Source organism: Myotis myotis, unplaced genomic scaffold, assembly GCF_014108235.1.
Source record: "Myotis myotis isolate mMyoMyo1 unplaced genomic scaffold, mMyoMyo1.p scaffold_m19_p_3, whole genome shotgun sequence".
In the NCBI taxonomy this organism is placed as follows: Eukaryota; Metazoa; Chordata; class Mammalia; order Chiroptera; family Vespertilionidae; genus Myotis; species Myotis myotis.
Window position 1 is genome coordinate 175899675 of NW_023416335.1, and position 22147 is coordinate 175921821.

The 22147-nt window shown below is 42.1% G+C and overlaps 1 protein-coding gene across 5 annotated transcripts in view; it reads left to right on the forward strand.

Annotated features, from left to right (window-relative positions):
• Positions 1-22147, forward strand: part of TMTC1 (transmembrane O-mannosyltransferase targeting cadherins 1) — a 238146-nt gene that overhangs the window by 46293 nt on the left and 169706 nt on the right. The window lies entirely within an intron of this gene.

Sequence of the window (22147 nt, forward strand, 5' to 3'; positions counted from 1 at the left end):
CAACATGAGGGAGGACACAGAGGAATGTACCTGCAAAGCGTGTGTGTGTGTGTGTGTGTGTGTGTGTGTGTGTGTGTGTGTGTAACTACAGGCGACTCAGGAAATGAGTCCTGGGACCAGGGAGACAAGTCCGGGAAGGTAGGTAGGAGCCCTGTCACCAGGGAACTTGGGAGCAATACCAAGGGACTTTGATTCCTATAGATAAAGAGCAACTAGTGTGGTGTCATGCTCATCTTGGTTTTAGGAGACTCTGAGCATAAACCCAGATGGAACATATTATTTAAATGTGAAGACTAATAAATTCAAACCATTTGATATTAATTATTATATTTTTGAGAATGAAAAAGCAGTAGTTCCGAGATTGTTACCATAATTAATCCTGCATATGTATGAGTGATCAGTATTTTCTCTTTGTTTTCAAGATCACGTCTTATATAAGATTTTCTTTACACTTTTTTTGGTCATTTTAGGAGAATTTTCAAATTTAAAAACATTAACAGGAGCCTTTAGAATGCATTTCCCCATGATAGGAAAAAAACAATGCTGTTTATCTACACCTGTTAATGGATTTAAGACTTTTCAATTTATGATTTTCTTCCAAATAACAGAAATTAATGGAAACTTCATGGAAGTGATAATCCCTTCCTATTATGCATTCAGTATGCTAAGGCATAATATGTGTGTTCTTATGTGTATTGTGTCCAAGCAGCTGTTATATTTTGTATTGGTGCAGATAATTGCTTTTCTACTTGGCAAAGAAAATGAGCAGATGTAAAATAAATATCCTTTTCTGGAATGATCGATTCAGAGCTCTGCAACCTGAGATTTTATAAGTGATGTAGTAAGTGCTGTCCAATGTCAAGCTGAAGCTATTAATGGCCAAAAATTCACTTGGGCCAACATAAATTCTGACCAACCCTGTATATCAGACTCATAATCTTTTCAGCCAAAAATTCACTTGGGCCAAGATAAATTCTGACCCAGCTAATATATCAGACTCATAATCTTTTAGAGCTTGAATATAAGAAAGAGCATTTAGTTTTCACAGAAAGAAAATAGTATGTTGACTTAAGACCTCTACTGATGCAATTTCCCCCAAAAGTGATTTTAGAAAATTTTTGTTGTTTAACTTCTAAAATGAGAGAGCAAAGGCATACCCAGTGGTTGGTGCATGGGTACTGGCATCACACAAAACGAGATGTCCCAGATTTCTCATTTAGTAGCAGTGTAAACTTGGATTAAGTGATTACCACATTTATACAATAGGAAAAATTAGTAATCACCATTATAAACGGCAGGATGTATGGAGAGTTTAGCATCAGATCCCGAACAACACAAGCACCCAACTGCACATATTATGCACTAATCTGAAGATGTCCAGTCTTTCTACAGCTGGCCATGGGGGAAATAAGCTGTCTGCCTATTACATCTGTGCTGGTTCTTTTCAATGTCTTGGGAGTTTTGGCTTAATTATCTATTACCTCTTTCCCATTGGGAGATAAAAGGGAGCTGATATGAAATACCTATTACAAGCCAGGAGATAAACATGGATCAGCTCACTTAAATGTCACCATGTTCTTGGGAAGTAAGTCTTCCCACATTTACATATGTGTAAGGCAAGGCTCCGGGAGGTTGCACCATTTGCACAGCATTGCACAGCTAGAAAGCGGAAGATCTAGGATTTGAACCCACATCCATTTGACTTTCTTACATAGGCTTCTCCAGGTTAAGCCCTTTATAATGTTTCCTGGAAACAATGACAAGAAACTTCCAGAAAGGACTGTTGTGGTAAAAGCAGAAGGATCCTGAAAGCATTAATCTGTTCGTCTCTTCTCTGTGCCTCATGGAGCTTGGGTGGCTGCTTATTTACAGTGCTGATGCTCTGCTTGGCTCTTGACCATGGCATCATCACGCAAACGAGGATTTCTCTGTTTAGAGAACCTGGCTCAGCACTTTTTAGAAGGACGTCCTTTACCTTAAAGTGAAATGCTGGCTGGGATGTGTCACACTTCATCTGTAAGCAGTCATTAAATACCATTTTTTGAAAGTTTCCTAAAGCAACAGTGAGGTAGCTGTCCAGTGATAGATGTGTTCCTAGATTATTGTGTCTGCTGAATTTTATGTTGGATGACTGTGTTGCTCTGCAGTGAAATTATTTATGTGATATTTCTCAAAGATGGAGTGTGAGTGTGTGTGTGTGTGTGTGTGTGTGTGTGTGTGTGTGTGTTGAGATACTGCTTTGTGGACTTTTGATTGTGACTTTTTAAAGTTAATACATATCTGGGAAAGAATTCGGTGGGTGTGCCAAACCAGTGTTTCATTGTGGCATGGTAGTACAGTAGTAAGTCATTAGTTGTTGTGTTTTTAAATGTATTTTTTTAGAGAAATTTTAGGTTCATGGCAAAGATGAGAGGAAGGTACAGAGATTTCCCATATACCCATTTCCCCAGCACATGCATAGCTTCCCTCATTATCAACATCACTCACCAGAATGATACATTTGACACTTAAGGATGAGCCTACATTGACACATCGTATCTTCTACAGTTCATAGTTTACATCAGGTTCATGCTTGGTGTTGTACATTCTAAGGGTTTGGACCAATGTATAATGACATATACTCATCATCTACACTAATAAAATACAAAGATGCTAATTGACCATACCTTCGCTACGCCCACCCATGCCCACCAGCCAATCAGAGCAACTATATACAAATTAACCCAACGAAGATGGCGGCTGGCAGCCACGGAGCTGGAACAAGCAGGAGGCTTGGTTGCCCCAGTGATGGAGGAAGCCAAGCTTCCCACCTTCCCTGGCCTGCTGTGGCCTCCTCTAAAGGCAACAAAGTTTCAATTATAGAAGATAAATAAATCCCAGATACCTGCTTCCAGCCAGCCTCCACTGGGAGCTTGGGTGGCTGAGGGCTGTGGCCAGCCTGCAAACAGCCATCAGCCCCTCACCCAGGCTGGCCAGGCACTCCAGTGGGGACCCCCACCCTGAAGGGGCTGTGGCCAGTCTGAAAAAGGCCCTCAGCCCCTCACCCAGGCTAGCCAGGCACCCCAGCGGGACCCCAATCCTTATCCGGGACACCCTTCAGGGCAAACCTGCCGGCCCCCACCCATGCACCAGGCCTCTATCCTATATAATGAAAGGGTAATATGCAAATTGACCCTAACAGCAGAACGACTGGGAATGACTGGTCACTATAACACACACTGACCACCAGGGGCCAGATGCTCAATGCAGGAGCTACCCCCTGGTGATCAGTGTGCTCCCACAGGGGGAGCTCTGCTCAGCCACAAGCCAGGCTGATGGCTGCCAGTACAGCGGTGGTGGTGGGAGCCTCTCCCACCTCCTCAGCAGTGCTAAGGATGTCTGACTGCAGCTTAGGCCTGCTCCCTGCTGGCAAGTGGACATCCCCCGAGGGATCCCGGGCTGCCAGAGGGATGTGTGACTGCCAGCTTAGGCCCTATCCCCCCCGCAGAGCGGGCCTAAGCCAGCAGGTGGACATCCCCCGAGGGGTCCTAGACTGCAAGAGGGCACAGGCCGGGCTGAGGGACCCCCCCGAGTATACAAATTTTTGTGCACTGGGCCTCTAGTTGTAACATAATACAGGGTATTTTCACTACCCTAAAAATCCTCTGTGCTCAACCTATTTGTCACTACCCCTTCTCTAACCCTTGTCAATTAATCATCTTTTTATTTTCGTCATAGTTTTGGGTTAGGGCACTATATATAGTTTTTTTTTGTATTCACATAGAGTCTCATGCAGTTGGAATCATACAGTATGTAGCCTTTTTAGATTATTGTTGATTACTTTGGATTTTTGATGTAGGCAATCATGTCATTTATTTTTCATGACATTAATTTTTTTTAATCCTCTCCTGAAGACATGCTTAGAGAAAGATAGAGAGAGAAACATCAGTGTGAGAGAGAAACATCAATTGTGTTGCCTCCAGTACACCCCCAAGTGTGGATCAAACCTGCAACCTAGGAATGTGCCCTGACCCGATATTGAACCTGCAAACTTTCTGTATCTGGTTTGAATCACCAACCAACTGAACCACACCAGCCAGGGTTCCTCTCATTAATTTTTAATTTGGGGGGGGAGAAAATTTTAGTAAGAAAAAGCCTGCTTTTCTTTAATTTTTCATTTTTGTTTTTAGGACTGAGAAATTGTAAGTATTCAGTGTAAAAAGAATAAAACAACTACTCATATTACATTAGGTCATATTTATTTTCAGTCTTTTTCTTTTCACTTTCCCTAAGGAGTGAAGCAGTATTGGTATAGCTGAATTCTACTTTAACATTGCCATTGGCATCATTTTCTTTACTGTCTCCTCAGGATGACTGTCCTAGGATGTATATGTATATGTACATGTATATATACATGTATATGTATTAGTATATGTATATGTATGCTATATCTATATACCTTATTATGCTCCAACTTCTGGTTAAACTAGTCATTCCTTGTCTAAAATAGCTTGGAAGATCTATGTGGAAGAAAATGTTCCCATAGGAAGCTTCGGGTTTCACCTTATTTGGTCTCCTTAACCTCAAGTCCACAACAGACCTGGGGAGTAACTTTGGATTTGGAATAAACCAGAGAGATGTAATCTGAGAAAGCCCTGAGTTATGTGAGGCTGACTCGGTATCTGTCTCCTTTACTCCTCCTTCCTTGTCACCTGGAACATCTGTTGTACAGTTGATGCTCAGTCAGCAGCAGTGGACACGGCTCTTCTGCTCCCCTGACCCCAAGACCCTTCCAATCCCTTGGCCCATCTGAACCCACAGTTACTCTTAGGAAATACTTGCCTCACCTTTTCAGGCCTTGCACCTGAGTCACAAGCGCACTCACCTTTCTCCCATGCCCATCGACTTTTATGCTAGAGTGTTTATGAAATGTCATCACTTCAATGAGTGTAATTTCACAAATATTTATTAAACTCCTGTCAAATGATGAGGTAATCATTCTCTTATTGGATATAATAGTGATCCCAATAGCTGATCCTCCAGAGTATATTGACTATGATTACTAACAACAGCTAATGTTTATTGAGTATTTGAAACACAGTTTTAAGATCTTTACATATATTAACTCACTTAATCCTCATAAGACCTCTGCAGTTAGATGCCATTACCATCCACATTTTACCGATGTGGTAATAGAGACCCAGGGAGAACAAGTAACTTGCTCTACGCAAGGCAGCTAGCAAGTAGAGAACCTGGCAGTCACACCCAACAGCCTGGCTCTTAAAACCAGCTCACTATATATTTCTCTTTCTCTCTCTCTTTTTTTTCTTTTTTGGTTAATCCTCACCTGAGGATATTTTCTCAATTGATTTTTAGAGAGAGTGGAAGGGAGGGAGAGAGAGAGAGAGAGAGAGAGAGAGAGAGAGAGAGAGAGAGAGAGAGAGAGAGAGAGAGAGAGAGAGAGAGAAGCATCAATGTGAAAGAGACACATCGATTGGTTGCCTCCTGCACACACCTGAACCAGAGTCGGGGATCAAGCCTGAGTCTGCAACTGAGGGACATTCCCTCCACCGAAATCAAACCTGGGACCCTTCAGTCCGAAGGCCAATGCGCTATCCACTTAGCCAAACTGGTTAGGGCACTATATATTTCTTCTACAGAGAGAAAGCTGGTTTTCGTGAGAAATCTTCTAAGTTCAAAACATAATCATGTTGTCAGTATAAGGATGGCTCCGCCTTGCAGAGCTGTGAGGGTTATATGCCTTCACGACAGCCCAGCCTCCTGAATGGGGTCTTGGAGTTTCTCCTGCCATGGCCTTTCCCTCTGCTCACCTAACCTAGTCTCAGCGGAGTTCTGGGCGTCAGTGAGAACACAGTGGGGGTATGATTAGTTGTTTCACTTATAAGTATTTTTAACTCAACTGGGGTAGGCTAATTCTTATGACAGAGGTGAAATATTGTCATGAAGCAGAGCAGAGACAAACAGATCTACCAAATTACGTTCTCACTGTGCTCACACAAGGTGGGAATAGGCCTGGGGGTCCCAGGTCATCCCTGGAATCATAATACAACTTAAAGTGGCACTAGATGTCTTAAGGCAGAAGGATCCGTCCCTCCTACAAAGAATCTGTCATAATGGTGCTTGTCGTAAAAAGCAAAAGAAGAAAATAAAAATTCCAAATAACGAATTCCTGAAATTAAAGTAAAATTATGTTATAGTATTGAAAAGTGAGCTTTGTGGAAAAATTGCTAGTGGCAGTTTGATATGAAAAGCACGGGAAATATTGTATATGCTTAAAATCTTCTGCTCAGATATTTCCATAATGTGATTATATATTTTCCGTTTGGTTTGTAGAACTGTCAAGAAAACTTACAATCCTTTGGCTTATTGGCTTGGGCACCTGTCTCTTACTGAGGCAGCCAAAAGGAAGGGCGTGTCAAAGGGAGAAAACGCACAGAGCGGTACTGGTATTCCAGGAAGGGGTCAGCGCTCCATCCAGAAGAAACAGCCTTGTCTCTCTTAGAACCCGCTTGACAAAATCAGAGCATGTCAGTTATTCATTAGATGAGAGAAGGCGTGTGGCCTTATTATATTCATTCAAACTCAGCAGGGGGCTCAGAAGAAATAAATCACCCAGTGGATGTCACACTTGAACTTTTCTGAAGTTCAAGAGACATGTAAAAGTCTAAGAAGACAAAAGGCAGTATGGGATTAAGAAAGAATGAATCATCATTTGAACAGGTATCTTTTTTTCAACTACTATTTTTTTCATCCAAAAATGTAAAAACAATCTGAAAATATATATATATATATATATATATATATATATATATATATATGATTTCAGAGAGAAGGGAGAGGGAGAGAGAGAGAGAGAGAGAGAGAGAGAGAGAGAGAGAGAGAGAGAGAGAGAGAGAGAGAGAGAGAGAGAAACATCAATGATGAGAGAGAAGCATCAGTTGGCTGCCTCCTGCATACCCTCTACTGTGGATTGAGCCCACAACTAGGGCATGTGCCCTGACCGGGAATTGAACTGGTGACCTCTTGGTTCCTGGGTCGATGCTCAACCACAGAGCCACACCCTGCTGGGCAGAATAGCTATCTTTTGTCTGTTCAGTGAGAAAGCAGATGCACCAACATGCACATTAAGTTTCTGGGTTGAGTGAAAGAGAACAGGGGATCATTGCATTATGAAAAGGTAATAAGACTCCAGCAATAATATCAGAAGCAACTCCCCCCCACCCACCGCTGCCCAGAAAAAAGTGTTGGATATACGTCTTCAAAGAAAAATAAGTAAGCAGCTTCACGTGCATTAATATTCTGTGGAAACTGCAATAAAAATTGGCCTGGGATTGTCAAAACAGAGAAATGGGAAGCCTCCCAAGAAAAACAATAGAGTGAGCAGAGCAATATTGAAACAGGTGAAGAAAAGAACACGATGTGTTGAGTAATGAAAAACTAGTGAAGGCACAGAAGCTGAGGGAAAAGACTGACAGGGAGTGAGGAAAGGAGTAGCTCATAAGCAATTCAAGCTCACACGAAGGCAGAAAGCCAACCTGATTGCAAATTTTGTCAGGTTGCAGCTAGGAGAGAGAGCAGGAAGAATGTGTTCAGAAGATGAAAATTTTTTTACCAAAATGTGTTAATTCTGGAAGAAAAAGAGACATGAGTATGGTAATAGCTGGGACCTTAACTTCACTCTTGAAACTTCCACTTCTGTATGCCATCAAAATGCCTGTTGGTTTTTGGCATTAGGAATAGAAAAAATACGATAATAAGTAAACCAATTCCTAAAGAATACTAAGGACTTCCCTGTGACGATGGCTTTTATGTCAACCAAAGACATTCTCGCAAGTGACTCAGTGAGGTCAGGTCGGCCCTGGGCTTGGGGAAGCTGACACTAGTCCACGCAGTTATACTCTCGGAGTTCTGAGAAAGTGAAGGAGAAAGCCAGGTAGCGCTGGAAGCTCGAGGTAGTCCTGGGAGAGCGAGGTAGTGCTTGAGTCGAACTGCCTGACTCTGATGGGGCTCCGCTACCCATGTTGTCTGTAACTTGGAAGCCTCATTTTCATCTGTAACACATCCTATATAATAACACCCTAAATATGCAAATCTACTGAATGGTGGAACTACCAGTTGCTATGATGCACACTGACCACCAGGGGACAGACTCTCAATGCAGGAGCTGCCCCCTGTTGGTCAGTGCGCTCCCATAGGGGAGCACCACTCACCCAGAAGCCAGGCTCACAGCTGGTGAGCGCAGCAGCGGGAGCCTCTCCTGCCTCCTAGGCAGTCGGACATCCCCTGAGGGTTCCTGGACTGTGAGAGGGCGCAGGCCGGGCTGAAACACCCCCAGTGCACATATGTCATGCACTGGGCCTCTAGTGGATAATAACAAGCACATACCTCACAGAGTTGTTTTCAGGGTTAACTGGGTAATAATTGGTGCTTAACATTCTGTTTTTAATGACATGTTCACTGCATTTACGTATCTCATTTAAGCATCATAAGAACATGCCCAGGTTAGTTTTATTATTTCCATGTTTTACATGTGAGAAAATTGAGCTCAGAGAAAATAGCTTGTTGAGAGCGACACATGGGATCAGCAGTTGAATTTAGGTCTTGCTTGACAACATCCATGTCTGCTGTATTGTGGAGCTTAGCATCTATAAGAGCAGACACCAGAGCTTTATTGGTAAATGGCAGCAGAGTACAGAGGCAGGAGCTTGGTGCTAGAGGCCCTTGGGTATGATGGAATGAGGTGGCTGGGTAAGAAGCCAGTTCAAATTCATGTTGTTGGATTGGCTTTAAAATGCAACGGGGGAAAATAAAATAAAATGCAATGGGAAAGCTGAGTAAAGGGCCTGTGGGAAGAGTGGCCACCCCCTCTGGTCAGGAAGATGGGCCTCGTTTGCCAGATGAATGATTCATCACATCACTCTACACCAAGACCCCTTTAACAGTGACACAACAAAACCAAGACTCCTCAGGAACAAACTTAAAAAATTTTTAAATCCCTTATATATGCTAGAATTTTATTATTTATTGCTTAGGGAATCTCTTTGAGATAGGGGCTGTTATTATCAACATTTTACGGCTGTGGAAACCCAGGTGGTAGGTAGCAGAACTGAGCTGAGAGAACAGGATTTGTCTGGCCGCATAGGCAATCTCTGACCCTCCCATAGGGCCTTGCTCTTGGCATTCATAGCTTCCTTGGCTTCAAGCCCATCTGTTTATCTTCATCTCCCAATGCTTTCCTACTGGACGGATTTACGCCAGTCAAATGGCTCTCCCACTTCCATTGAAATATACCTTATGTTTCTGGTTTCCTTTTTTTTTCTTTCTTGTCATTCACCTTTATAACCTTTTTTCCTCACTCACTTAATAATTTCTTCCTGCCTTGATACACTTTCCTGAGCAGCCCGTCTGGTTGTCTCTTATCCCAGGCCCACTGCCCTTGGTATTGCTTTACTAATTTTGCAATTATCACTCGCTGCCATGTATTTGTAACCTTTCCTGTGTGCCCTTTTCAAAAAGAGTTCAAAGCCTCTGTGGTGTGAGTTTTTAAAAAAATCCCAACAGTGTTTAATACCACATCTCACACATAGCCTTCAATTGGCTAATTCCAGGAAGAGAACATTCTGGAAAAAGGAATGAGCAAAAGGAAATAGTAGCCAAGAAAAACTGTATAGTAGTGGGAAGACTATACTGGAACCACATGGGAATTGATATTCAGGTTAGAAGAATTAGGTCAACTGTGTGCCAAAAACCTTTAAATGTGTCAGAGAAAAACAGTAACCAAAGTGAGTGAGGAAATGTGTCCATTTGTATAGCCATATAGCAGCATTCCATTTTTTTGTATTTTAATGGATTCAAAGCATAAACATTTTTATATTGCTATTATTTGGTTATCTTTCCAGTGAATGAGAGGAGAAAATAAAATTAATGTTAGATTCAGAAGTTTTCTCTATTTTCTTATAGAATTGCTTTAGAAGGATTAGATGGTTTCTAAGTAGTTTTTTTTCTTTTCTTTTCCTTATTATTTTTGTTCCCAGAACAAAAACTTTACTCTCCACCATGTTGCTGTTATGTTGTTAAAAAAATCTACCTTGTTAGACTTTTAGATTATTATTCATCCCATTTCTTTGATGGATTAAATTATTTTAGTAAGAATTCAAGTTCCTTGTCAGAAAATGGATTTTCCTTAACTTGACTCTTCAATTGCTCACTAGTTTCTTCTGTCTCCAAATTCTCATCTATGACCTTCTTCAAGAATCTGTAGAACCCGCTACTGTTTCATTGAGTGTCAATTAGAGATGGTCCTTGCAGGAGGACCTGTTCTTACTGCATGAATCTCCTGCAGGTTTGATCCCTGCCTTGGTAGGGGTGCGTGTGGGAGGCAGCCAGTCGATTTGTCAACGTGTCTCACATCACTTTCTCTCTTCCTTCCTCCCTTCCTCCTCCCCTCCCTTCCTCCCCCCGCCCCCGCCCCCCATTCTATTCTCTCTAAAAATCAATGGAAAAAGTATTCTCAGGTGAGGATTAACAAAACAACAACAACAACAAAATCTTCATGGGCACCAACAAAGCGAGATCCTTCTGCTTATTTTGAACAAGTACTCAGTGGAATGTCTCATGGTGGTCCTCTTCTTTTCTATATGCCAAATGAATCCACTTCTAAGTTGACCTTTAAGAATTTGGAACCTAAGAACCATGATCACTGATGTCCCAGTCTATTCAAACTGGGGACGGCTGAAGGAAGAGCAGGGGACCTTTGTTAGCATCAGGAGGTCATTGTGCCATCTTAGTGCTGATGCCCACCACCCTACAGGGCAGATGGCAATGCTGTCATCCCCTGGTGCTCCTTCCCAGAGATGGTTCCAAAGGGAGCGTCTCTGTGGGCTTGCAGTGAGTCTGACACTTGGGGGAAGGGAGGCTGGGAGAAAAGAATCAAGGGCATCTCCGGTCTCTAAGGCAGGGGTATTAATTTGATGAAACTTTCAAGCAGATGTGGAAAGATGAATTTGTGAAGCTTCGAGCTCAGAATGTTAAATGACACATATTACTAATTAGACATTTAGCTTAATCCATCTGCCTCCTAAGAAATGTAGCTGTTTTCCACAAAAATCCGTGTGTTTTATTAAGAAAGCACCAGCCAGGATATTTGTGTGGGACCGTTCTTTCACAGACGATGGAGTTATAGATGTTGCATGCCGTGGTTTCATCTGGTGGAAAAACCGCACAATTCACCTTCTGTGCTTATTTTAAAAGTCTCACTTTCTCAGGTGAAATCTTTTCAAAGTCTTTGATTTTATTAAATGGAAACAAGTAGATTTGGGTTCAAATCTTCCCTTGGGGGACTGTGATTCTGGACCTGGACCTGTGTCTGGCACAGAGCGGACACGCTTGGTTTCAGCTGTGCCCGTCCACGAGGCGCCAGTTCACTCTTGTGGCTTGTTCCCCACCCTCTCAGAGTCCTGTTGGCACCTCTGTTCTGCATAACCAGCAGGCTCTTGGTGTGCACTTCTTTTATTAATCCTCACCAAAGGATATTTTTTCCATTTTTAGAAAGAGTGGAAGGGAGGAGGGGAGAGGGGAGAGAGAGAAAAAATGAGAGAAAGAAACATCGATGTGTGAGAGACATAGCAATTGGTTGCCTCCCACATGCACCCCAGTTGGGCTGGGGATCAAACCTGCAACCCTTTGGTGTATGTGTTGGGTCGGAGGGGCGGGGGGGCACCGAGTACACTATTCAAGGCTTAGTGTGCACTTTTGAAACAGGATTGAGGAAAAGTTTTAATGAAAAGAGGAAGTTATACTTATCCATTTAGAAGGGTGTCTGCTCTGTGCCAGACACAGTGTCAGGTCCAGAATAGCAGTTTCACAAGGGCAGGCATTTTGTCCTTTTTCTTTTACCAGTACTAGTACTTCTGTACCCTCAACCCCTGGCATCACTGACAGGCAGGGATATTTATTGGGTGAATGGAGGGAGGCCTGGTGTATTGGTCAGTATCACAAAGCAAAGAGATGGCACATTCGATGTAGGACAATAGGATGAGTATTATTTGCAAAGGCACTGTTTACACAAGTTGATGGCAGTAACCTCAGAGGAGCTGTTCTCACCCAGAACCTTGGAAGGAAGAATGTTGCAGGAAAAGTCACCTTCATGGGGGCCTGTGGTGGATGCGCCAGCCTGCCTGAGATGACTCAGCCAAGAGGAAGTCTGGGTAATAAATTCCCTGATCTTCTTTGCCTCTTAGTATCAGGCACTCCATTGTGAACTAGAGGCTAAGGCAGCTCATTGGTCCAGCCTTCTTAGCAGAACAAATAGGACAAATAGGGGAGATCTGGAATACACAGATGAAACTCCCTGCCGCTGGAGTGACATTTCAGCATAGTTAGAAGAATAATGAAAAATGATTGAGTACTCTTGTAAGAACCCTGTGAGATAGGTATTGTGATGATTTTTACAGATGAAAACAGAGAGAGTTAAAGGAATTTACCTTGGGTCACATAGCTAGGAAGTGAAAGAGTCGAGATTGGAACCCAGAAAGTTTGTGTGTAACTCTGCGTTGCTGGGTTGGGAGAGTTAAACAGTGCTTTTCAAACCTTGATGTGCTTGGGAATCATTTGGGGATCTTATTTAAAAACTAGGGGCCCAGTGCACAAATTCATGCACCTGGAAAGGAACTGTGTGCCCTAGCCGGTTTGGCTCAGTGGATAGAGTGTTGGCCTGAGGACTGAAGGGTCCCAGGTTTGATTCTGATCAAGGGCATGTACCTTGGTTGCGGGCACATGACCAGTAGGGTGTGTGCCAGAGGCAGCTGATCGATGCTTCTCTCTCATCAATGTTTCTAACTCTCTATCCCTCTCCCTTCCTCTCTGTAAAATATCAATAAAATATATTTTAAAAAATCAACTTTTAAAAACAAGGAACTGTGGGGTGCAAGGCTGCGGTCTTGGCCCATACTCTATGCCCCCATCTGGCCTTTCCTGCTGTAGCCCCTGGTCCCCTCTCTGCCTGAAGCCCCACTCCTGCCTCCACTGCTCCCACGCACTGAGGTGCTGGCCCTGCTCCCACCTCCTGACGGCGCAGAGCAATTGGGGCTGACGCCAGCAGCTGGTGCAAGTGACGGCTGCTGCCCCGATCGCCCCTCAGGAGCAGGGGGAGATGGAGAAGCCCTCAGAGGTGATCGGGGCCGCCAGTCACCTCTTGCATCCACTGACAGTGCCAAGTGGTCGTGACCAGCGCCATGCACCAGCAGCAGGTGCGAGTGCCGGGCAGGACTGCGGCACACAGGAGCAAAGAATTTTCAGTAACCACCAGAGGCTCGCCCTGATGACAGCAACTGGCACCCCGCCTTGGTCTGGCACTTCCGCTCACCTGCTCCACCATCCCACTGCGGCTGACACCCACCATGTTCCACACTCTGCCACCTGCTTCAATGCCTGCTATGTTCCATGTGTGCCCCCTGGTGGTCAGTGCACATCATAGTGACCAGTTGTTTGGTTGTTCTGCTGTTCGGTCTTTTTGCATATTAGGGTTTTATATTTATGGATAGTTCCTGGGCCCTGGCCGAGAAGCTCAGTTTTTAGAGCATCATCCTGATACACCAAAGATTGTGGGTTTGATCCCAGGGTAGGGCATATACAGGAGTCAACCAACAAATGCATAAATGGGTAGAACAACAAAACGATGTTTCTCCCTCTCTCTCCTTTCCTCTCTTAAAAAAAATCAATAAATAAAATTAAATTAAAAAGTTCCTGGTTTAGATGGCCTAAGACGGGGCCCACGAATCTGCATTTCTACCCAATGCTATTGCTCTGCTTTGTGTAGCGTGGGATCGAGGGACGACCTGCAGTTAGAAAAGTGGAGCCCAAGTCCCAGGACAGGGCTCTGGGAGCTCAGCCCTTTCGTCTCTGCTGCTCCTTTTCCCGATGTGTGAAGTGGGCAGGCTGGGTGGTTCCTAAGGCCCAGCAGAGCTTGGAACACGGTGCAGCCCCCTGACTTCAGACTTCAGGGCTCCTTTCAGCTCATTGGTGCTGTTTTCTTGGTCAAGATTGCCTGGGGAGGGGGAGGGGGTGCTCTGGAGAGGGCACTGGTGTGGGCAGCTTCCTCCTCCCAGGGGCTGAGTTCAGAGGTCAAGGCCTGAGCTTCTGGAAGGACAGGGGCTGCTCTGTTGTCGGCTCTGTCCTTCCAAATCTGAGAGGTCTCCCAGAATCTGGGGCTGCTTCCTGTTGCCTCCTGGAGTCTCATCCCCTGTCACAGCTGATGAGGGGACTGGATCTAAAAACAGCCCAATACTCAAGGTACCACATGGTGTCATTTTGGTTGCGCCCTGTAGTTTCAGTCCCAAACTGTAATATTCCTGTGAAGAAGCCTCTAGCACAGTGATGGCGAACCTTTTGAGCTCGGCGTGTCAGCATTTTGAAAAACCCTAACTTTAGTGCCGTGTCACATATGGAAATTTTTTGATATTTGCAACCATAGTAAAACAAAGACTTATATTTTTGATATTTATTTTATATATTTAAATGCCATTTAACAAAGAAAAATCAACCAAAAAAATGAGTTCACGTGTCACCTCTGACACGCGTGTCATAGGTTCGCCATCACTGGTCTAGTATCTTCAGGATCCTTCTCTGAACAAGTTTCCTGCTCTTAGACACGCAGAAGGTGTCTAACACTGTGCGCCATAAGTTTTCAGCAGGATTAGAGCTCTGCTTAGAACTCTTAATGTTCAAATTCACTTTCCTTTTGCAATAACCAGAGAATGACATTGCTTCCAGGAGCACCTGAAAATGAAAAGTGATAAACGCTCTTACTACCAAACAGTCCCCTAGGTTCCCAAGCTTTCTGCCTTGATTTGGGTCTTTTTGGGGGGGGCGGAGGGAGAGGAAGGGTGGTCTTCTGTTTCATTATAATCCACAGCTGTATACACCGTATGCAAAATCTCAGACTTCATGTTTCAGAAAATCAGTCTGGGACCACAAACCTGAGCCTTTCTTTTTCCTTTAGTTCCTTTTTCTTTGATCATGCAGTGCTATAGCACATGCTTCATAAATCACGCATCAAATTTTTCCAGATGCGGCGCCCCTACAATATTATGTGTATGGTGTCCTTGCCATGTTTTGACATCCGGGGAGATTTGATTGCCTTTGATGGTGCTCTCAGCCTAATCCGGCCAGAGCAGCAGTGTTATCCCCACACCGTGTTCAGCAGTGCCTTCGGAAAGGTGGTGGAGAAGGGCGTTTGCTGTCCTGTTACCATGTTCTCAGGATTCATGATCGCTTAAGTGGGTCAAGTGCTACCTGTATGTCATGTAGGTATTCGGAAGGGATCATCTTTTATGTGTCCATTTTATTTCTCAATATAAACAAACCCGTGTAACTGTAGAATAATCTCTATGTTGACAGGGTCACCTTACCTGGCTTTCTGACTTTTCTGGTGTGTTCTCAGGAATGTTTGCAACATGTGCTGCAGATACCCAGTGATGATTCCTATGGTACTTTGATAGGATCATGTTGGTGTGATCAGGACTTACCAGGGATGGGATTTTTTTTTGGCTTGGTAAAGGATAATGGCGCGGTGGTGTCAGACATTGAAATAAAGCCTGCGATGAGTGTGGAGACAAAAAGTAGGCTTCCAAGAACACTTGGTCTGTTCCTCTGTTTATCTGCTTGTTGGCCACATGCCTTATTTCCACTTTGAACTCTCAGAATCAGATGTAGGTGAAAGAGGGCTTTATTAAAAAGCCAGAGAGAGCTTTTCTGGGGTTATATTCAAATTGGGAGATGGCATGGATTCTCTGTTACTCAGAGAGTAAATACTGTCTTTGCATGTCCCTCCTATCTATACAGAACAGTTTTCATTTTAATTGCTTGTATCTTACAGGGAAGATATGAACTACTGCCAGTGAGCTGGTTTGAGATGTTGAGCAGGCAGAAATGAGGAAGCAAATCTGGGATGTTTTCCTGGGACAGGCTGCTTCCTGTCCCTGCTCCTTAACTCTGCCTCTTGGCTCAGTCAGCCACAGTGCAGGCTAGAGTTCTCCCAGGGTTGTGGGGTGGGGTGGTGTTCTCTGGGACAGCAGTGTTGTTTCCCAGAGCAGTGTTAGGCAAACTAGAACATGGTGTATGTTTTTTAATTCTGCTCAGGCCAAATACTTGGCAACCAACTCAGTCGATTGTGGAATCTTGGGCCTAGGTGGGTCTGTTTATAAATACTTAGGTCTTTAAAAAGCTCAGGGGCCAGAATGGAATTCTTCCAGCATGCAGCCTGTTGTTTGGATTCAGATGCACTTCTTTAAAATATCATTGGCAGGAGGAAAAAAATAAAGTTTTAGATTTGAAGATTGGATTTTAAACAATTGGAAGCCCTAAATGTCATCCCCCACCCCCAGGGCCGGAAGTCAGCTCCAGTGATGTCTTTGAAATGCTTATTTATGAAAGATTGAACAGTGTAGCAAATGATAGACTATCGTGAAATAGCAGATCAAGTAAATGTGTCTCCAGAAATGACGAAGACTTTATTACTGGAACATCTTTTCTCTTTAGGGCATATAATTAATTATGAACCAGGCATAAATAATATATTTGGTAGTACTTTTTCCATTTATCTGGGTTCTGTGTTTTATAAACACAATTATTCACTGGTAGTCTTTCAATTCTGCCTTTATTACATGAGGGTCTAATAATTCAAAATGAGAAATTACTATGCTAAGAACTTGGCAGAGATACAGCCAAGTTTTATGATGGATTTTAGGTTTCATTTGTGATAAAAAGTGTGAACTATATGGCACGTTAGCTTCTGTTGGTTGATTCACTTTTATATAATCTTTTTGTTTGTTTTACTTCAAAAGTTAAATGCTAACTAGATAAAGAATTTATTACATTTACATAAAGTTTAGAGAATTAATAATACAGTAATTTCTGTGAATTGGGTATCTTTCCCTCAACCCATTCCCTCCCAGCCTCCTCAGAGGTAACATCCGAATTTTGTGTCTCTGTTTCCCTTTATTTTCTTTATGGTTTTACCACAAAATATGTTAGTATCCATAAACAATAAATTTATGTGAGTTGAATCATAAAATGGATATTATTTGGCAACTTGCTTTATACTCAACATTATATTCCTGAGATTTATATTTCTTGTTGCTAGTAGCTATATTATATTCACTTCTACAGCTGTGTAATATTTTGTAAATACCATATAAGCTGTGTAATGGCTCTATCACTATTTATCTAGAAGATAATAGAAAGAAATTTGGTTTCCCATTTTTTTTCTATTAGTTAGTGCTTTTGTGAGCATTCTTCATATGTCTGATGCATTTCCTGATCTTTAAGAGATTGTGCTATTGATTATCCACTTAATTGTATTGTGATCATAGAATACAGTCTTTAACATACAAATCCTTTAAAATTTATTTAGACTTATTTTATAGCCTAGTATATAACCAACATTTATAAAAAAAACCTTTATGTATTTTCTTCATTTGTGGGTGCAAACTACTGCATATTATATTTTGCAAATTGTTAAAGTATTGTCTAGGGACTCTGAGGAGTTCCCTATCACCTTGTCCAGAGATTCATGGGGTCAAAACTATTTTTAGTATTATTATAAGACATTATTTGCCTTCTTATCTTTCATTCTCTCATGAGTGTACAGTGGCATTTTCCAGAGGTTATATGATGTGATATTGTCAAATGAATTTTGAAGCAGATAGGAGAATACTACAGTCAACTAGTAAGTGAGATGTTTAAGAGATTTGCAAAAATGAAAAAAAACAAAGTCCTTTTATCATTCATTCCTTTTTAAAATTTATTTTTATCCTTACTGGAGGATATTTTTTTTGCCATTGACTTTTTTTAGAGAGAGTAGGATGGGGTAGAGAGAGATAAATAGAGGGAGAGAGAGAGAAACATCGACCTAAGAGAGAGACATAGATTAGTTCCCTCCCTCACGTGCCCCTACCAGGGCGGGGGAACCTGCAACAGAGGTATGTGCCCTTGACTGGGAATTGAACCTGTAGCCCTTCAGTCCGAGGGCTTAGACTTTAACCACTGAGCCAAACTGGCCAGGGCTCATTCATTTCTTTTTGATTTTAGGAAATAGAGTTATTTCTCATAAAAGCTATGTTATTTATAACATGTCATGGGTTTATTGTAATTTTAAAATTATCAGTCAATAACTTTTTTTTAAATTCTCAGTCTTATTTAACAGTAAATACCAACAGAAGTAACCCATGTAAATAAAAGATTTCTAGGATACTCAATAATTATACAGAATGTAAAGGAGGCCTGAGATAAAAATTTTTGAGAAGCACTGGTTTATGGGATAAAACTTCTTACTATATTCAAATATCTTATGTTATGATTGATTTTTCTTTTGGTCTTTTTGATTTATCAATTACTGAAAGAAATGTGTTAGAATTTCTCCCATTAATGTGGATTTGTTTGTTTCTCCTTGGCGTTCTGTCAGTTTTGCTCTATATATTTTCAAGCTGTGCTATCGGGAATAAACAAGTTTAGAAATGTAATATCTAAGGGATATGAATCTTTTATTATGTAGCAGTGGTTTTTGTCTTAAAATATATTATGTCTGAAATTGTTATAGCTACACTAGCTTTTGGGGGGGTTGGTGTTTGCTTGATATAATTTTTCTCTTTCTAAAATTTTGTTCTTATAGCTCAGAAATAAGTATTGTAAACAAATTTAAAAGTTATTGAATATGTCAAAACATACAGTCACCTTCTCATGACATATCTGTTATTATCATGTATTAAATTTCTCTCTGCGCGTGCGTGCGCGCGCGCGCGCACACACACACACACACACACACACACACACACACACACACCTCTTCAGTATTTAATGTCAGTTCTTCATTTCTTATTGACCTCAGTCCTCCTATCTGAAATCATTTCTTCACCTGAACAAAATTCCTTAAAATTTTCTGAAGTAAGTCTATGATGGTGGCATACCCTTTTAGTTTTATATGTTTAAATATCTTTATTTCACTTTACTGTTTGAAATCATTGTATTACGAGATAAGCTCAGGGATCAAGCATAGAGGGTTGTAAGACAAAGGGGGGGAAGAATATGGATCTAGGGCTGTGGAATGTTTAAGCTGCAAGATGAGCTAATACCGTTCCCCCTCTAACATGATAAATGAATGGTATTCAAACTTTGGGTTATAGCATGATGACATAATAAAACCCTGGCCCCATCTCTGTTCTCCCACCTCAGTATTCATGTTCAGGGGAGCATGATCAGGATTCTGATGTCCAAGCCTTGTGGTTGCAGCTCAATAGCAGACCATTGACTTGATTTGTTGCCTCATTCCTCTACCAGGACTGATTATGAAAAGCACTCAGCAGTAGACGGATTCCATGGAGCATCCCAGGAAGCCAGTCTTCAGGCAATCAGTCCTGGACAAGATGATTCCTGTTATTCAATCATTTTAACATACTAACTGAGGATCATTCTTCCTAAGATAAACATTTCCCCCCACATTGACATCTCTGAAATTGGGATGCAGCTTAAAATTCTAATTGTCAGTGTTGTTTTTTCTTCTTTCTGTGTTAAATAAAATAAGGGTGCATTTAAAATTTGATAGGTTTTTATATTTGAAGAAATATAGGAGTTTATATTCTGTTTCAGGTAATTCCTCTTTATGAAGTCTTTGTAGGTCTGATTTGGCATCTTAACTTTTTTCTATGCAGGCTCTCTCATGGTGCTTTGTTTACTCATCTATTTTTTGATGATTACCTCTGAGGTCATACTTATTGGACCTTTTTCTGTGTGAATACTTGGATGCCTGGGTGGCATAATCTGCATTTGCTTTGTTTGCTTGGGGGACAGTGTTGTAAACCCCAAGAGTACTTTAAATTTCAACTGGAAGTTTTTTGGTGGTATGAATTCAAGCTGTAAAACCTTATGTTGGCCAGTTTGTGATTGCAAATTATCAAGGGAGATTTTTTCCAACCTTATCCAATGCCAAAGCTTAGGTCGGTTAAATTTCCTTGCAGTGCTGTCACAGTGAAGCATAACCCTTTAGAATCCGAGTTTTATGCAGGGCAAGAGTCTCTTACTGACCCCCCATCTTGGGTGGTCAATGAACTTCTTTCTTTTAGTCTCTAGTGTCTGCAAGGCCAAGGACTAGAAAGCTCTACTGCAAGCTTGCTTAGCAAATGCTTTTGTATTCCTCTTACCTCTATGGTGTCCCACTTTCACCTGAGCTTTGGTCTCTGAGAAGTTTTCAATTAGTTCATCAATATATTTGCAAACTGACTTTAAAAAATATTCTATCTAGTGGTTTATTTTTCTATGGGAGGCTCTAGCTGCGACGCTACAGAATAAGAAATTCACCTCCATCTACTCCTAACTGCAGGTATGGTGTGGACTGAGCCCTGTTCCACTTCATTTGACAGCTTAGTGGTTTTTGAACCACAGTTGCATGTCTTAAGGAACAATCTCATCTTGGAAATCCCATCTGCAATCTAGAAATGAATCTGCACCACATGCTCTGGTTGGTCACAGGAATTTCAGGGTCATGTCTGTCCTGTTGTCATTTAACACATTCCTTATTTCTGTACACACCTCCTTGCAAGGTGTTCAGCGACCATGGTGATGTGAAGATGTCTAGGCCACACAGAGGAAACATCTCTTTGTCAGTGAAACTTTTTATTTTTGGAACAAGGTAACTTATCCAAGTCATCATCCCCATCACATACCACCTCCAAGAAATATTATTAAAAAAATAATTTTAGGCTACATACTTTTGTTTAAATAAGAATGAGCACTTCACCAATAAAGTAAGCAATATCAAGATAATTCTGTGGGAAAAGTAGAACAAATATGAGTATAAAAGAATGAGTTGCAAAATTTCCAACTGTTAAAGAAGAGTTTGGGTGCTTTTTAAACAGCTTTATTGAGATACTAGAGGCCCAATGCATGAAATTTGTGCAAGGGTAGGCCTTCACCGCCCCGGCTGCCAGAGCCCTCGCAGCCCTGGCTGCCTTGTGGCCCCAACTGCCTTGTGGCCCTGCCCCCTACCTGCACCTGCCTTAGCCTGGCACTGCCCGCATCCACTGACACACACCCTGGTACCCCAATTCCCCAGAGCCCCCCCTGATCGATCACCCCTGAGAGGGCGGCCTGAGCGTCCCTCTTTGGGGCAATCACGGAGGCCCCCAATTGATCCCCCTCCCCCCGCCGGTGGCCTGGGCCTCCCTCAGTGGGGCTATTGTGGGGTGATGGCATGGCAGGCCCCCCGACCAATTGCATCGCACCCGCCTTGGTTGGCCTGGTGCCAAAGCGTGTCATAGTGTGGTCTTCCAGATGGTCGTTCTGTTGTTTGGCTGTTTGGTCAATTTGCATATTATACTTTTATTATTATAGATACTGCCATTCACATATTATGCAATTCTACTTTTAATTTAAAATTTTCTTTTCTTTAAATACTTTGTGTTCTTATGTTTGAGAAAGGTCCTGGCAGAGTGTGTACATGGCACTGGGTGACAGGGTAGCTTCCTTTTCTCAGAACAGCAGATCAGAGCCATTATAAAACTCAAAACTTTTGTAACCTTACTTCAATAGCTTATACGTATCATGTTTAATCAAATGCAAATGAATAAAAGTCATTGAAGATATTCTACACAAAGACAGATTGGTTTTTAAGCAACAGAGTTTATATTAACACTAATGCTTAATTGAAATACTATTTAACATTTATAAACATAAATAAATATTATTTAATGTATAAAATACTGTTCTAAGCAATTTAATACTGTGCTACCTTATTTGATCCTTACAACATCAATATGTAGGTATTATTTAATATTTCCATTTTCTGGATGAGGAAACTGGGACACTTATTCACGATACCTGATGAATGAAATTCATTCATGGGTAAGGTCCCTAAGCCTGCCGGCAATCAGGGCCAATCTGTGGGGCAACCGGCGGGATGATTGAGGGGCCACACTGGCCGCTGCCTTGGCTGGCCTGGGGCTTGTGGGCTGGGGGAAGCTCCTGTGTTGAGCAACTGCCCTCTGGTGGTCAATGTGCATCATAGCGACTGGTGTTAAGTCGATTTGCGTATTAGGCTTTTATTATATAGGACTAGAGGCCCGGTGCACAAAAATTTGTGCACTCGGCACCGGGGGGG